Below are 13151 nucleotides of genomic sequence, written 5' to 3' on the forward strand. Positions count from 1 at the left end.
TTCCCGCTTACATAAGAAATCATGCGCCACGACATACAGTGACTGTGAACGTCTCAGGTTGACTTGCCCACAATATCATGGACGCTGCGACAGTATTTGTAAAATGTAAACAATCATGGAGGATGTTGACGTTGTGCAATGTATTATGTATGATGTTGGACCTAAATATGATCACGTGACCCTTTCTATGCGCTCGTGTAGACCACGCAGTCGTCTCATGCTGTTTCTTCGATACTGTAGTTGCTGGGCAACTCTGACTGGGGCTGTGAATTTATAGCAGAAATCACTGTACAGAATATTGGAGCACGGTGAGGAATTCCAGGCAGAGATATTCATATGTGGTTACCTAGCCTATTGAGCTTGCAATCTACCGTTTTTTGGTTTGTCCTTTTCTGTCCAGTTAGAAATTGTCTTTAGCTGTTTTGGTAGTTATAACTGTTTTTAGGAAAGCTGTTAACAACCAATACAACTCCCACTAGGATTGTCACTCAGCTTTCCTAGAGCCCTGAATGGTAAAACCTGCAGTGATATGGCAATGTGGGGATGTAACATATCATAGATCACACAATCCCTGGGAGAACTGTACTACTAGTCATATTGGTTGTCAATCAGCTTTCCCAAAAAACAGCTCAATAAACTATCAGCAAAGAGCTCCAGGATTTCTGGCAGAGGAAGAGCTAGGAGTCTGGTCAGTAGGAGAAGGCTCCATCCAGAGGAGAACCCTGTCCTGGTGCTGATCTGTACAGATCAGTGGTGCCGGAGGAGAACCCTGTCCTGGTGCTGATCTGTACAGATCAGTGGTGCCGGAGGAGAACCCTGTCCTGGTGCTGATCTGTACAGATCAGTGGTGCCAGAGGAGAACCCTGTCCTGGTGCTGATCTGTACAGATCAGTGGTGCCGGAGGAGAACCCTGTCCTGGTGCTGATCTGTACAGATCAGTGGCGCCGGAGGAGAACCCTGTCCTGGTGCTGATCTGTACAGATCAGTGGTGCCGGAGGAGAACCCTGTCCTGGTGCTGATCTGTACAGATCAGTGGTGCCAGAGGAGAACCCTGTCCTGGTGCTGATCTGTACAGATCAGTGGTGCCAGAGGAGAACCCTGTCCTGGTGCTGATCTGTACAGATCAGTGGTGCCAGAGGAGAACCCTGTCCTGGTGCTGATCTGTACAGATCAGTGGTGCCGGAGGAGAACCCTGTCCTGGTGCTGATCTGTACAGATCAGTGGTGCCGGAGGAGAACCTTGTCCTGGTGCTGATCTGTACAGATCAGTGGTGCCGGAGGAGAACCCTGTCCTGGTGCTGATCTGTACAGATCAGTGGTGCTAGGGGAAGTGACATGCAAGCAGTGGCTAGTTGGCCACTATCATGACACTAACTGGCAACATGCAGAGGCGCTGGATGAAGAATGTACTGTATGTGTTTGCTTTTTTCTATTGGCAGTATTTACATTGACACTCTTTAATGGGGGTATTCCGTCTGACACTGTTAATGAGGGCACTCCTGCTGCCACTATCTGTTGGGGCATTGCCAACTTGGGAGGCCAGGGCTTACATATAAAAATAAATGTTTCATGTAAGATCTCCTTGAGCAGTTATGAGTGTGATGACCTCTTCCATGTAACCTCCTAGTACGAGACTATTATAAGGGCACTGTGGGTGCTGGTCGCTGCTGTTATAGATACACTGTAATTACTGCTTTGTTGGGGCTGGTACTGTTACAGGAGCACTGTGGGTACTACTGTACTGGGGGTATCCTGGATGCTACTATTATGGGGGTATTGTGGATACTACTGTACTGGGGGTATCCTGGATGCTACTATTATGGGGGTATTGTGGATACTACTGTACTGGGGGTATCCTGGGTGCTGCTATTATGGGGGTATTGTGGGTACTACTGTACTGGGGGTATCCTGGATGCTACTATTATGGGGGTATTGTGGATACTACTGTACTGGGGGTATCCTGGATGCTACTATTATGGGGGTATTGTGGGTACTACTGTACTGGGGGTATCCTGGATGCTACTATTATGGGGGTATTGTGGATACTACTGTACTGGGGGTATCCTGGATGCTGCTATTATGGGGGTATTGTGGATATTACTGTACTGGGGGTATCCTGGGTGCTGCTATTATGGGGGTATTGTGGATACTACTGTACTGGGGGTATCCTGGGTGCTGCTATTATGGGGGTATTGTGGATATTACTGTACTGGGGGTATCCTGAGTGCTGCTATTATGGGGGTATTGTGGATATTACTGTACTGGGGGTATCCTGGGTGCTGCTATTATGGGGGTATTGTGGATATTACTGTACTGGGGGTATCCTGGGTGCTGCTATTATGGGGGTATTGTGGATATTACTGTACTGGGGGTATCCTGGGTGCTGCTATTATGGGGGTATTGTGGATACTACTGTACTGGGGGTATCCTGGATGCTGCTATTATAGGAACATTGTGGATACTACTGTACTGGGGGTATCACGATTGCTGCCTTTATGGGGACATTGTGGATACTACTGTACTGGGGGTATCCTGGGTGCTGCTATTATGGGGGTATTGTGGATACTACTGTACTGGGGGTATTCTGGATCCTGCTATTATGGGGACATTGTGAATACTATTGTACTGGGGGTGTCCCGGGTGCTACTATTATGGGGGTATTGTAAATACTACTGTACTGGGGGTATCCTGAATGCTACTTTCATTTGGACATTGTGGATACTACTGTACTGGGGGGGAGGACGTGGATGCTGCTATTATGGGGGATTTGTGGATGCTAATGTACTTAGGCTTTTGTGATGGCTGCTGTTACAGAAGCTTTGTGGACTCCAGGTATCCTGCTGCTGCTGTTATGGGGATACTGTGACTACAAGGGTAATGGGGCTACTGTGGCTGGCACTGTTACAGGTACACTATGACTACTACTGTACTAGGGGTATCCTGGATCCTACTATTATGGGGGCATTATGACTACTGTATCGGAGCTGCTATGACTGCCACTGTTACAGGAGCACAGTAATTATTATTGTACTGGGGGTATGCTGGATGCTACTGTTATGAGGACACAGTGGCTACTTCTGTACTGCGGTGTATCCTGGATGCAACTATCATGGGAGCTCTATGGCTTCTATTGGACTCCACTAATGCTGGCTGCTGCTATTATGGGGGAAGGGTGGTTACTACTGTACAATAGGTATAATGATTGTTGTTATGGGGGCTCTGTGGTTACTACTGTCTAGTGTTTATGTTGTTGTTAGGAGGACACTGTGGTTACTACAGTACAATGGCTATACTGCTTGTTCTTATGGGGACACTGTGGTTACTACTGTACTTGGGGTGTGGTGGTTTTCGTTGTTGTTATGGGGACACTGGTTACTACTGTACTTGGGGTACGATGGTTGTTATGGGGGCACTGTGGTTACTACTGTACTGGGGTAATAGTGGTTGTTGTTGTTATGGGGGCACCGTTGTTAGCTCTGTTATGTGTGGGTTTGAGGGGCACGGTAGCATGTGAAAAATGTGCCTGTCTTCTTATGTCCGTCACTTCTGCCACCAGTTGTTTGTAGTGAGTGAAACATGAGAAGACATGACAGGATCAGCAGTGACATCATGTATCATCCGTACAGACAGTCAGGTGACATTGCGTAGAGTCATGAACGCCGCCCCTCCCGCTCATATAACAACAACCCTAATAATCATAACTCTGTGCCGGTAACACATGGAAATGACTAGAGCGTCCCGCCATCCAATCACAGCCGCGCTCTCATTGCTGGGAGAAGCTGTGACAGGCGGCCAATAGAAGGTCGCGTAATATAAGGATTTAAAGACGCGCAGAGGGAGGCGCTGTTTTTCTGTCAGTCCTCGGGTCACATCTGCCGGCCCGGCGAGGAAAAAAAAACAACGAGGGTGGAGCCAGCGTCAGTATCGCCTTGGTGTCTGCAGGAGCTTACAGAGGTGAGAGGTGGTGTGAACAGGTGTGTGCGGCTCCATAGTCTGCGAGCGACATTATCGCACTAGGTATGTCCATGTACCTGGGTAATAACAATGGTGACAGATGAGCGCTGCGGTTTGTCTTTTTTCCTCCGTGCAGACGTGTGTGCCGCATCTGTGCTCTCTCCTCTGTATATACTGTATGTGAGGAGGGGGCGCAATACCGTCTGTCTGTCCGTGGATGTCAATGATTAACCCCTTCATCTTAGCTGTAGATTACTGCATAAATAATTTACCTACATGACCGGATCTTCCCTCCCATCATCTCATGTCCTCCTCGTACATGTCTCTTCTCTGCGATCAGATGCTGTAGTTATTAGGGCCGTATCTCACAGGTGGTCTTGGGCTATGTTCACACGCACTGTTTTGTGGCGTAAACGCCTTGAAAATGGTAGCTGACCGTCTACGTACATCTGCCCATTGGAAAAAAAGGCTTTTAGTTCAGACGGGGCGTTTTTTTACACCCATGCTTTAAAAAAACAAAACTGTAAACGCCCTGTAACGAGGAGCATGTCCCTCCTTGAGCCGTTTTTATGTATTTCAAGGAAAAAAACGCTCCAAAAACACCCGAAATGTTTTCAGCTGCAAATCCGAATGTTTTCCCTTGAAAACCGCTCCGTCATTTTGAGGCGTTTTTAGATTTTGTGTGTGAACGTGCCCTTCTAATGGTCCTGTTTGGTTGGAGCTGATCATTCGGGCACTATATACCATTATATACATGGGGTGGCCTGCTGTGACTATTGCCGGTAATAAGTGACTGACTTCCACTTTGTGCCCGGTCCCTGTTGCGTGGTTTTCTCCCTCTAGTCGGTGGCCGCCATGTTTGCTGTATTCCTGTTTATTGGTGAGGTGGAGCACATGACCGACCACATGGTTTCAAGGTCAATGTGATGATGTGAGTTGTTGATCAGGTTCTTGCGATGGAGTCTTCTATATTTCTCTCTGCACAGCTGGCACTCGGTGGTTGGCACGATTGTCTTGTAGCACTTGCGGTGGCGGCCTGTAACCCGTGGCTTCCATTTGTAATAAAGCCATGACCGTTTTATAATGAACATTTTTCGAAATTTATACCAGGTGTGACCGCAAGAATAGCGCTGCCGACTGCAATATACCTGCTGCCATAAATACTGGAAAGGAAGACAAAACCTCCTAAGGCCTCGTTTACACAGAGTTTTTTGCATGAGGAAAATTCTGCCTCAAAATTCAGTTTGGGATTTTGAGGAAGATTTTCCTCTCCCTGCACGTCGTTTGCCGTGATTTTCGCTGTTTTTCACCTGCGGCCATTGAGTGCTACGGGCAAAAAACTCTGCGACATACGCTTTCTCTGCCCCCCATTGATGTCAATGGGAGGTCAGAGTCGTAAACGCGCGAAGATAGGGCATGTCGCTTATTTCTCCCGCGAGGCGGTTTTACCGCTCGCGGGAGAAAACCACCCCGCCTCCCATTTGAAATCAATAGGAGGAATTTTCGGACAGTTTTTGACGAGTTTTGCGGTGCGGTTTCTGCTCCAAAAAGCTCGTCAAAATACTCTGTGTGAACAAAGCCTAAGAACAGTTCTGGCTAGAAAACCTCAAAAACTGCATGAAACAGAGCTGTGTGAACTTGGCCCAAGGGTGTATTCAGATTTTGAGGTGCAGTTAAAACCGCATCCAACAAACTCATCAAGAACCGCATTTGTTTTTACCACAATTTGATGCGTTGTTTTTTTCCCCATCTAATACTGATATTGCTGGCCTTTCCTAAGGACAGGCCTGAACTGGATAACTGACCCGGCACTGAATACTAGAATGAAGGTTTCGTGACTGGCACTGTCTGGCGTTGCAACACCACCCCACACACCCTTTTAGTTTTCCATGTTGGGTGTGGGTTGAACATTGAAGTCTTCTTTGTTAGGTGTGACTCCTCACCACATCTTTGAGGCTTTGTTCCCGCAGGTCCGAGTGTAAGTCATGTCCTCCGTCCCCTGATGTATGACACGTGCTTTACAAACCATACTGATGACAGCCCCATAAAGGATCCCATAGTAGTCACCTATCCCAGTGCGCATAGGACCAGTCTGTTGTGTCATTGGCTTCCAGTTTGTAACCTGCGCCTCAGCATTTACCACCTGGCTCTATGGATGCCCTGTGTTATCAGGCCTGTATACAGCGGGGTGTGTATATACTTCAGTACTGTGGTTATGGTCCTGCACTCTCAGTTTTGGGGGGCTTTTTATGATCTAATTCGCATTTCTAAAAGATACAGTAACATGCCCTACGGGAATCAAGATGGACGTCTAAAAGGTACACCGCTCCTTTAATCAACATTAGAACTGTGTTTTTCCTAAGGTGTTCTGACGTAAAGGCAGCATTTTATAGTGTATTTCCACCTTAGAACACCATCTTACAGTTTATATCTAGAAATAATCCATAGGAGGTTGGGTAAGTTTTAGTAAATACTTATCTTGTACCGATCCTGAGTTACAGCCTGTATTATAGTTGAGAGCTGCATTCACAGTTCTGCCGACTTCAGAGCTGAAATCTCTCAGCATTAGTTTCTGGCTCATCCGTAATCTACATTGTACATTGTAGTGGCTCATCCACGCTGTTACAAAGAGGAGCCATATCTGGACAATCCTTTGTACTAGGGCAGTACCTGTGTTTGCCACCATGAAGGCAGGTGTGTTAGTGCGCCCCATCATTTGATAGGCTGAGGGGCATCACACAGTTGGTATTCTGACCCTTGCACATGAAGCGCATCAGAATGTTTAACGCGTGATCTCTTGCCAATCCACTAAAAGATTTGCATACAAGAAGTCCCTTTGAATGACACACTTGGGGTGCTTTCGAGTGGGTGCCGTATCAAACAAAAGCGCTGTTTAAGTTGGGCATCTGTTAACATATTTTAACCCCTTCCTGCACCACTTAGTACATTTACAATGCTGGCAGGGGGTGGCCCGCACAGCACCGTGAATGTACGAAGTGGGGATGGCATGAGCTCAGGGGCAGTGCCCCCACATCAGCTGCAATGGCCGGCATCAGAGCCGACTGGAACCCCGGCTGTTCAACCCTTTAGGTGCTGCAGTTGCTTTTGATCGCAGCATCTACGTGTTTCACTTGTACAATTGGCGATTTGAGTGTGAAAATACACCTTGGGCCTTGTTTTTTACAAGCAGAAAAATGAATTTTGAGGCAGATTTTGTCCTGGCTGCACTCTGTTTGGCAAGTTCTTGTGTGGCATTCTTTGGCCGTGGCCATTGAGCGCCGCAAAAACCGCTTTCTCTGCCTCCCATTGATGTCAATGGGAGGTCAGAGACTGAAACACCTGAAAGGGCATGACCTTTTTTTTTTTTCCGCTCGCGGGATAAAAACTCCTCAGCCTCCCATTTAAATCAATGGAAGGCGTCTTTGGCAGTTTTTTGGCGCCGTTTCCTCGTTACAAAAATCGTGCCAAAAAACAGAATTAGGTCTTACTGTGTAGGGACACACCCTATTGATAAGGGGAATGGAAACTCCTATTCACTTATTCACACATTTACAGGAGGAGTAACTGAGGAATGGCAAAATCGAGTTCTAAGAAAAGATGCTCTAGTATTGTCTTATGGGGAACACAAGGGTTTAATAAAAGGTGGTCAGGAGGGGTGACGGGTCTGGTCTCTCCTGGTTAGGTGCTGTAATGATGCCTCGTTGTGGAGCAGAGACTATCGGAACCTGTAGGACTCTGAAGCCATTGTGATGATTCTCCTTTGTTTTAGCGGTCGTCGTCTTCTCCTCTTCTCCTGCACTCTTGGCTCCTCGCAGTTCTACGTTATGCCTACTTTCTTTTGTTCTCGAGTGTATTTATAACCTTTAATGAAGCGTTCAATCCGAGGTGTAAAGAGAACCTGAAATCTTGCAAATGACTTAGAAAGACTTTAAAGCCCTGCAGTCATTTTCATTATCGCTCAGCCAATTAATGCCTTTCCACATGTAATGTATATTCATGAATGTGCCCACACTGCCCCTTGTCTGCCATTAAGAATACATTCAGCGAAATGCGCTGCACAAAGTTGTTTTCCTCGGAAACCCGATCAGAAACCTAGCGACACCGCACTCACCAGTGTTTCTATCGCTTTGTTTTAGTGATTTGTGGGGGTCTGTGCGTGGATCTCCACCGATCAAAACATCTGACATGTCAACAGAATTAAAGTTTAGTTCAAGGGGTTTTCCCCATGAGGGACATTTATGACATCCACAGGATATATCATAAACATCAGATGTGGGACCCGCACCGATCTCCAGAATGGGGCCCCCTAAACCCCGTTCAGCCGCTCTGTATTGCAGCTGAATGAGGTGAATTCCGACCATGAAAAACGTTATATGGTCGTTAGTTACGGAAACAGCGTAGCTCGCATGCTATTCCTCTTCCATAACTACCATTCACTACTCAGCGAGATGCGCTGTTTTCGTTACTCCTGACCATATATCCAGGAAGTGGCCGGGAGTCCGCAAGATCAGACAAAGCTGGAACCGGGTTTAGGGGGCCACGTTGTGGAGACGGGTGTGAGACCCAGAGGTGGGACCTGCATCTATCTGACATTTATGACATCCTGCGGAAACACCTGAAAAAACGGAAGCTGAACGCCTACAAACATCTGCCCATTGAAATCCATGGGAAAAACAGCATTTAGTTCATATGGGGCGTCTTTAAAAAAAAAAAAACAAAAAAAAAAAACACTGAGCGTAAAAAGTAGCATGTCACTTCTTGAGGCGTTTTTTGGAGCTGATTTTCCATTGAACACTGAAAAACGCCTCAAAAGAAGCTTCATTTTCAGCTTCAAAAACGCCTGGAAATCAGAGGCGGTGTTCTCTGAAAACCGCTCTGTATTTGGTTAAGCGTGTGAACATACCCTCAGTGTGAAGCCACGGGTTACCTCAGTCACACCCACTTTTTTTAAGGAAAAAAAGTGGTGAAAAAACAGTCACACAAATTTTTGTGGAAATATGGTCTTTTCTATGCCGGAACACTGGAATAGATTGCTTATAGGGTTATTCCTGTCGCAGACATTCATGGTATATCCACCGGATATCTCAAAAATGTCGGATAAATGTGGGTCCCAGCGCTTGGGGGTCACACAACCACTGATTCCAGATGGGGAGTACGCTGATATAAATTTCCCTCAGTGAAGACCATTGGGGGACTTAATAATTTTTTATTTTTTTTAAAATCTATATTTAGTAACTATTGTCATAGTTAGGGCTATGCTGGGTCTAGTCAGCTACTACTGTCGTTCCGGAAATCATCTGATCAGTCGATTCACCGCCAGGACCAATAGATGTGCGGTGTACGTGAGATCAGAGTAGACGCTAGCAGTTCTGCTTCTCAGACTTGGTCAGAAGTCTTGATGTTGTTGCAAGTCACCAGCAACCCCCCCCCCCCCCCCCCATACAGAATCTTTTGAGTTCCCGCGTGAATCATGGCAAATCCGCAGCCTCTTTGTGTTAGGCTTTATTCTTTATTCAGACGAACGGGAATTACGTCCGTGCAACGCGCATGATTTGCACGCGCGTTGCACGGACCTATATTAGTCTATGGGGCTGTGCAGTCCGCTGAAAAAAAGTCACGACATGTCCGTTCTTTGTGCGAACAGCGTGATTCACGCAACAGCTGTCAAACTCTGAATGTAAACAGAAAAGCATCACGTGCTTTTCTGTTTACAAACATCCAAATGGAGTGTCATAATGATGGCGACTGCGCGAAAAGCACGCAGCCGCGCATCATATGATGCTGCCCCACGGAGCTGTTAAGTGGCTTTTGCGCACGCAAAACGCCACGTTTTTGCGTGCGCAAAAACTCCACGCTCGTGTGAACCCAGCCTTAGAACGTGGCTGGTCACATATCGGACGGCAGGCTCAGATTTCTCGGGCAGATGCTTTCTGGGTTCTGTTCTGGCCTCCGGCCACTAAAATAATTGGCCCCTAAATCTACGATCTTTGTCTACCTGTGTTCGGGACTTGCCATTTCTTTCCTTTTATGCTCTGTATGGTCTTCACGTTTTTCCATTTTTGGGTCTGTGTTCTTCACATGAGTTTTTTTTCAGCGTCGTACTGTGCACGGTTTATTTTTTCCCTTTATGATGAAATCTTATGAGCTCTGAGACAATTGCCATAGATGTGAAGTATTTCTTATAGACTTATGTAAAACATTGTTAATGATTTTTAGGAATCCACATAATGAATCTTCACAGATGGAGCACAATTAGCTCCGAGTCCCGTGGCTGGTTTCCATGGTGAAGACGCCTGTGGGGTTCAGTACTTGTCTGCTTCAATCTATCAAGTGTTCTCCAGTTCTCTGAAGGAAACCCACAATTAAGAAACTACTAAAAATGAACTTTTCTTGAAATTCATGTTCTGGGCAAGTCGTGTGGCTCTTTTGTCTGTTCTTCTGCTGTGTAGACATTCGGGTGTATGATTGTAAGGCATGATGGTCTTATAAAGCAGTCATTCTTACTTCTTAATGCTTCCTATTTGGGATTGGCAGGACAACTTTGACTATATTTTCTGAAAACTACAAAAATAGTTTAAAGAGCATTAAAAATGATGTCCTACAATGTGCTGGGCCTCCCATGTCCCAATGCTTTTCTGCTTGCCATTGCAGAACATGGTGGTGCGGGCAGATGCTGGTGAATGCACCCAGCGCTCCATTCATGGTCTAGTAGAATGACGTAAACAGCTGAGCACTGTACTTGGCTGTTTCTGTCATTACCATAGACTTTGAATGGAGTGGCAGCAGTCGAGCCCTGAGGAGGAATAAAGGTTTGGGATGTCCGTTCTCACAATCATTAGGGTGCTGTGTGTAGTTTTGCGATTTTTCGATACCAAAACGATACTTTGCCAACCGTAATAAAAAATAAGTCCTTTGCATTTTCTGATGTGAGGCACGAGGTCTGAAGAATTTTGAATGTCCCTCACATTAATAGTAATTAACCCCATCATGTTCCTCAGTCATAATGGACAACATTGTGTGAGGTACATGATGGGGTTAATTACTATTAATGTGAGGCACATGGAGGTTCAAAATTCATAATATCACGTGCCTCACATTAATAAGTGAGGTTTTTATTTAACTTTTTTTTTTTTTTTTATAGCATACACATCATAAATGGCACAACAAATTTATTGTGCTGGTTATTACGGCCGCGCCAAAACCAAATGTGTGTTTTATGTATTGAGACTTATTTTAATGTTTGTTGTAAAAAAAAAATTGCTTTTATTTTTTAACATTACTTTGTTTTTACTTTTATTTTTCAACTTTAATGTACTGGCATATATCTATATTACAGTACATTAGCCTGTGTACAGATAGTATACAGGCATTTGTTAGGGCATACCTAGGTATGTCCTAACAGGAGATATGGTAAGACAGCCCTGGGGGTCCTTCAATGGACCCTGGGCTGTCTGCCCATATATGGTATGGCCCTCAATCGCGTCAGAGATTCCCTGTGATTTGATCCATGGGGCATCTCCCTTTGCATTTTCCCCTCAATGCCGCTGTGGTGGTTAGCTTTGATCGCAGCATTCAGGGGAATAGCGGCAGAGATTTGAGGTTTCTCTGATCTCCGCCGTTAGGGCTGGGGGTGTGTAATACAGCCATTGCCCCGCTCCTGACAACAAGTGTGCGTGTGGTCAGCATGAGGTTGAGCGGCGGCGCCGCCGGCACTCAACACCGAACGTGGGGGTGTTTTGCAGTGCGCCTGTCATGTTCTGACTTCAGTGCCGCCGCTCATTAGTGCAGCGCTGGTCACATCACATCATGCTGACCGTGGTCGCGCGCACACACTTGTCAAGACTCAGGAGCGGGGCAATGGCTCTGTTACACAGCTGCATATATTCATGTGTTGCTGTGCGGTATACATAAAATAACGGGATCAAACCGAATCTGTTTCGCTGCATCCTCCATCCCTAACCTATCCAATAGATAGGTGATAACGGTTAGGGCTTGTCCACACATAGCGGAATTGCTGCATATTTTCCATCCAGAATTGTGGAAGGAAAATACACAGCAGCAGCAAAGTGGGTCAGATTTCCCAATTTCCGAGCAGAAATTCACCTGTGGTGCGTGTTTTTAGTTACGCAGCATGTCCATACCCGCTGAGGAAAGTGGACTGAATTGCTGCGTTTTTAAGAGGAGATGTCACCATCTCCCAGCATTGAAAAATACGCAGTTAAAAATGCAGGAAATGGAGAGTAATTTCTGCAGAATTGCTGCAGGTATTTTCTGCAGCAATTCTGTTGCGTATGGACAAGCTCTTAGGCCGTTGGGGTCTGACCACTGGGACCCTCACCGTTCACCAGGACTGGGTCCCGTGTTCCCTACTAGCCGCAACTCCACTGCCAGGAGGTGCTGAATGGAGTGAAGTGCACCCTGTCGCTTCATTTAAAATCTGACACTGACCAGCACTTGGTATTTGCCAGTTCTGGCGATTGGTCGGACCCCCAAGCTATCTTACAGTTATCACCTATGTGGATAGGTGGTGCTTTGTTGTCACCGGAATACCCCTTTTTAGCTTAAAGAGGCTCTGTCACCAGATTTTGCAACCCCTATCTGCTATTGCAGCAGATAGGCGCTGCAATGTAGATTGCAGTAACGTTTTTATTTTTAAAAAACGAGCATTTTTGGCCAAGTTATGACCATTTTTGTAATTATGCAAATGAGGCTTGCAAAAGTCCAAGTGGGTGTGTTTAAAAGTACAAGTCCAAGTGGGTGTGTATTATGTGCGTACATCGGGGCGTTTTTAATACTTTCACTAGCTGGGCGCTCTGATGAGAAGTAACATCCTCTTCTCTTCAGAACGCCCAGCTTGTGACAGTGCAGATCTGTGACGTCACTCACAGGTCCTGCATCGTGACGGCCACATCGGCAGCAGAGGCTACAGTTGATTCTGCAGCAGCATCAGCGTTTGCAGGTAAGATCGACTTACCTGCAAACGCTGATGCTGCTGCAGAATCAACTGTAGCCTCTGGTGCCGATGTGGCCGTCACGATGCAGGACCTGTGAGTGACGTCACAGATCTGCACTGTCACAAGCTGGGCGTTCTGAAGAGAAGAGGATGTTACTTCTCATCAGAGCGCCCAGCTAGTGAAAGTATTAAAAACGCCCCGATGTACGCACATAATACACACCCACTTGGACTTGTACTTTTAA

The 13151-nt window shown here is 46.2% G+C and overlaps 1 protein-coding gene across 4 annotated transcripts in view; it reads left to right on the forward strand.

Moving 5' to 3' along the window:
* The first annotated feature begins 3735 nt into the window (after positions 1–3735).
* The window catches only part of NDRG3 (NDRG family member 3), a 40819-nt gene continuing 31403 nt past the window's right edge, over positions 3736–13151 (forward strand). For 2 of the 4 annotated variants that reach the window (XM_075845520.1, XM_075845523.1), the window contains exon 1: positions 3739–3953. The gene's annotated coding sequence lies outside the window, so the exon portion shown is untranslated. Of the gene's footprint in view, positions 4017–13151 lie in introns of all 4 variants that reach the window. The other 2 variants (XM_075845522.1, XM_075845521.1) reach the window with 2 other exon arrangements.

This window comes from Rhinoderma darwinii, chromosome 13 (genome assembly GCF_050947455.1).
Source record: "Rhinoderma darwinii isolate aRhiDar2 chromosome 13, aRhiDar2.hap1, whole genome shotgun sequence".
In the NCBI taxonomy this organism is placed as follows: Eukaryota; Metazoa; Chordata; class Amphibia; order Anura; family Rhinodermatidae; genus Rhinoderma; species Rhinoderma darwinii.